Raw genomic sequence first — 4861 nt, 5'->3', positions numbered from 1 at the left:
TTCCTTTTCTCGTGTGCAGGGAAATTAACTCCTTTTGGTTATCCCATTTATGGGCTAATATTGCTTGTAATGAATTCCCAAATGACAATGGAAGTAAATACTGTAAATCAATGGGATTTTCGCCCTAAAGAGCATCGCTCATAAGGATTCCTTTTGCTTATCAGAGCTCATTCGTCTGATAATTCGTGGAAGGTTATCACCAGGTATGTTTATATGCAAATCTCTTTCCAGTTTCTTATAGTTTATTAGTCTGTGTAATTTGGCTGTTCATGCAGGAGTTTTTTCTATTATATAAGAAAAAAATATGGCAATTTACCATTGACAGACGACACCCATCTTTCACTAATCAAACCATTAGGTAGAAAATTGCTTGCGTTCTTTCAATCACATAACGAAAAGCTCGTCAGCTTTCACAGCTCATCGGGTTTAACAATACAGCAAAGGTAGTTAACGAGATAGAAAGAAACAAGTAATTATCCTTTGGGGGAAATAATGCAGAAAAATTTCTCAGCATCTCTACTTAGTGTTAATTGTTTTCAATCTTTGCAGTGTTAATTCTGTCGACAATGTTGCCATGCACAAAAAATCATCTCATTTGGTTAGTCAAGATAAAGCTAGCCTTATGCTACCAAGGACCCTTGCCTGGAGGCGGACTGTAAATGGCGTAGGGCATTAAAATGAATAAGAAGCCTAGTATGGACCTAAGGGCTCGGTTACCCAAACAATACCTATAGCTGTGAAGATTATTTGATCTCGTCTTCTGCAGTTAGCAGACAGTTTCAGGATAAGAATGTTGCATAAGATTTTGACTTGCTTGTTTCAAAATGTTTATGTTTATTTTTCTAATTTTATCGCTGCTAATTATTTGCTATTTTCATTTTCATTTGGTATCGTAGATCATAATGTTGTAGGAAAAATATTATGAAGAGAAACTGAAAATTGATTCATTAATCCATGATTTTGACGTCCCGAGTGACAAAAGTCACTGAGTGCCAACGGTCACTGAGTCCCAACGGCCACTGAGTGCCAACTGTCACTAGATGCCAACGGACACAGAGTGACAATGGCCACTGGGTACCAATGGCCACTGAGTGTCAATGGTCACTGAGTGCCAACGGTCACTGAGTGCCGATGGCCAGTGAGTGTCAACGGTCACTGAGTGCCAACGGTGACAAAGTGTCAACGGTCACTGTGTATTAACAGTCACAGACGCCCAAGTGTCAACGGTCACAGAATGCCAATGGTCACAAAGTGTCAACGGTCACTGAGTGCCAACGGTCACAAAGTGTCAACGGTCACTGAATGCCAACAGTCACAAACTGTCACCGGTCACTTAGTGCCAATGGTCACAAAGTGTCAACGGTCACTGAGTGCCAATGGTGACAAAGTGTCAACGGTTACTGAGTGCCAACGGTCACAAAGTGTCAACGGTCACAAAGTGTCAACGGTCACTGAATGCCAACAGTCACAAACTGTCAACGGTCACTTAGTGCCAATGGTCACAAAGTGTCAACGGTCACTGAGTGCCAACAGTCACAGTGCTCCTTCCATTCCTAAGCACCAACGGTCACTGAGTCATCGAACACCAACTGTACCTAAGTGCCACCAGTTACCGAGTGCCAACAGTCACCGACACCGTCCGATGGGGAGAGAGCCATCAAAAAAAATAAATGTTAAAGTTAAGAAGGGATGAATTTTACTACGTTATCTTATTATAATGATTATATAATAATAAATCATATTATCCCAATATATATCCTCTGTGGGTCGCATTTATGATATATTTCCTGATGCTGTACTTACCTGATAGATTACTTATTTTTATAATGGTCAATTTAGAAATACTTTATTTCAAATTCAAACTAGAATTCAGACTGCGCATAGTGCTGCCATCTGTCATTCGTTCCACAACTGTGTCAGAAGTCCTTGAATAGAAAAAATAGTTCCAGCTATCGTCATCCTTTGCTTATAGAGACGAGCCTTCGTTGCGATCATGGGACTCTTCGTAAGTATAATATCCGTTGATTTCTGAGTGTCAAAACGTTATTATAAGTGCGGAGTATTGTGTGAAAAGTAAGACGACTCATTTATTACTGTCTTTGTTAAGTTTAATGTATCTTCTGTGTAATGGGGAATTTTATGGATTTTAGGTGTTGTGGGTAAGGTTTCGAACTTTTTGTATCTTTTCTATTTATTTTTATGGTATTCCTTTACGCAGTTTCTTATCCGTGTTATAAGTAAAGTACACAACGCTTTTCTCAAAACTCATATTGCTAGAATGGACATGGGTAATTTAAATAGTAATATGATCATTTGCTTTAACCTACTAGTATTCAGTAATTGACTAAATTTTCCCTCTATTTTTTCCAGACATCTGGACTTGTCAATGAGTGAAGTGGGCGTTCTAGTGAACAAAGTCATTTTGCTTCTAGTAAAAAATTATATTTGAATCTGGAAACTGGATAAAAGGGTATTTTGTCGATCCAGTGAACGAGGGCAATTTGCGTTCCAGCATTTGACATCTTGTGTTAAGGTAAGGACCTTCCAAATAAATTTATATATTTATAATACTGCAAGCCAATCCTCCCGGTCAGGGGCGGAGCTCCTGGATTTGGGGAGGATATTTTTCGTACGGTAGTCTTAAACTATCCTTGGGCAGAAGGATGGCTTGCTATTAAAGCATGTGAATCCTTGTTGTAAGAAGTTTGTAATAAGATTGTAACTTGAGCAAGTTTTAAAGTTTCTACTTTAGAACTTTTTAACGTCTTAAACTACATTTGTAATTGGCATATAGCCCTTAATGGTTAAAGGATTTTCTTAAAAGCTTGGTTATTAAACTTGGGTTCTAACACTTGAACTTATCTCACATTGTCAAATTTCTGTACTTAAAAGAACTTGTGCATAGTTTGAAATCCAATCGATAAATAGCAGCTTGAACTGGTCTTTATTGGTATTTTATCAAAGTTACTACTTACTATGGTATTCTAACAATTTGAATTGGGTTTTAATGCTATGTAATCGGTTTAAGTCTTTAGCAGTAAGCCAACTTTTTATGAAATTTTATGGACTGTCATTGACGAATGTTGCCTTTTCCACAGGTTCTACTTTCGTCGTGAGGAACATTGGCTAATTTAGATATTCGACTCTGCACTGTGCTACTGGTTAGTCGAAAGAATCTTCGAAACTTATGAATTATAAACGGCGAAAAGATAGTTTGCTGTTCATCTACGAACTGTTATTCGGTTGCACACAAATGGAAGACTTAAGGATTGGATTGGTTCTGCTCTCTTGAAGAATGAGATTGGTTTCGTCTACAATACTACGTTGGAGGAGGAAAAACTGCAGCATGTACGGTTAGGGAAAGATCATCTTCGCCTGGAGAAGAATGTAGATTCATCTGGCTCTACAATAATAAATTATAGTTCTAGTTCCAGTATATTACACTGGAAATTCTTATTGCAATATATAAAACTGGAAAATACTTTACTATTTAGTGTAAAATTAAATCTGTACTTAAATGCGTATTTTAGTTTTTACATTTTTATTTCCTCCCAACCTGTCCATGTAAATGTGCTTATTTAAGGCATGTTTATTGTACTTCGTAAAAGTTATACTTTGTGTCCCACAGCAGTTTTTCACAATATATTACTTGATCGATACAAATTTTCAAATAAGAAAGGTAATGTTACTAGAGTTTCAATAACAAAAATTTGTTTACTGGTTGGAGGTGTTCAACAAGGTATTAAGTGAAATGTACGATTAGCTAAAGATAGTTTGCCTGGAGAAGTTGATTCATCTGCTCTACAATAATAGATTCTAGTTCTAGTTCCAGTATATTACACTGGAAATTCTTACTGCAATATATAAAACTGCAAAATCCTTTGTAGTATTTAGTGTAGAATTAAATTGTATTTAATACGTATTGTAGTTTTTGAATTATTTCCTCCTAACCTGTTTAAGTAAATGTGCTTATTTTAAGCAATGTTTATTGTACTTCGTAAAATTTATTCTTTTTTTTTAAGTCTCGCAGCAATTTTTTATTTCATTTGACTTGATCACTACAAATTTTCAAATAAGAAAGGTAATGTTACCGGGGTTTCAATAACAAAAATTATTACTGGTTGGTGTTCAGCAAGGTATTAAGTGAAAGGCACAAGTATTTAGCGGGATAGATTATGGCATAAGTCTTTAAATATAATAGATCATTTTCTATTGGAGATATTAATAGAGGCTTTTTGAAGCGAGTATTGTCAACATTACGTTAAGTTTTTTTTCTTACTTTTTTAACTGATCTACTCGTCCAGCTGAACTCTTTTAGAAGGCTTGGCTGGACTTTGGTATACTAACAACCTTAAGATTAATTCTGGCTCTACTACGTGACTGGGAGGTGCTTTAAAAATTAACCCCATGCCTGCCAATCTCTGAATTGGGAGTTTTAGATTTTGTATTAAATTGAATCTGACTAAACCTTTTCTAATGAATTCTCAAAAGGGTATATTAGATTTGAGTAATATATTTGGAGCCCCTCCCGCACGAGGGGCACAATGACTTGCCAGCAATTCTCTTACACTATTACTAGATCGAACCGCCTAAAACGTGCAGTAAGCACTGACAGGCAAACATAAGACTTGGGTCAGTCGCGGGCCAGAGTGAAGTGATTATGTGCTAGCTGTCATAGCCAGTGTCAATCCAATGCCTCCACAACGGGCAACGGCATTTAGATAGTTTGTGGTTTGTTTGTCTATGACTTTAACGCTCTTGATTGCCCAAAGCAGGCAGTAAGCACAGGCAGCCAAACACAAGTTTTGAGTCAGTCGTGGGGCAAAGACCAGTCGGTTATGCTAGGCAGTGTCTTCCCTAG

The 4861-nt window shown here is 37.0% G+C and overlaps 1 long non-coding RNA gene across 1 annotated transcript; it reads left to right on the top strand.

The window, feature by feature from the left end:
- Window positions 1-2029: 2029 nt before the first annotated feature.
- Window positions 2030-3522, top strand: LOC137640720 (uncharacterized). The gene is made up of 3 exons (XR_011044464.1): window positions 2030-2159; window positions 2371-2533; window positions 3099-3522. It is a non-coding gene; the product is annotated as an uncharacterized lncRNA (long non-coding RNA).
- The last annotated feature ends 1339 nt before the right edge of the window (window positions 3523-4861 follow it).

This window comes from Palaemon carinicauda, chromosome 5 (assembly GCF_036898095.1).
Source record: "Palaemon carinicauda isolate YSFRI2023 chromosome 5, ASM3689809v2, whole genome shotgun sequence".
NCBI classification, from domain to species: Eukaryota; Metazoa; Arthropoda; class Malacostraca; order Decapoda; family Palaemonidae; genus Palaemon; species Palaemon carinicauda.
The sequence above is the reverse complement of the archived record's forward strand: the minus strand, read 5'-3'. Positions and strand labels throughout refer to the sequence as shown.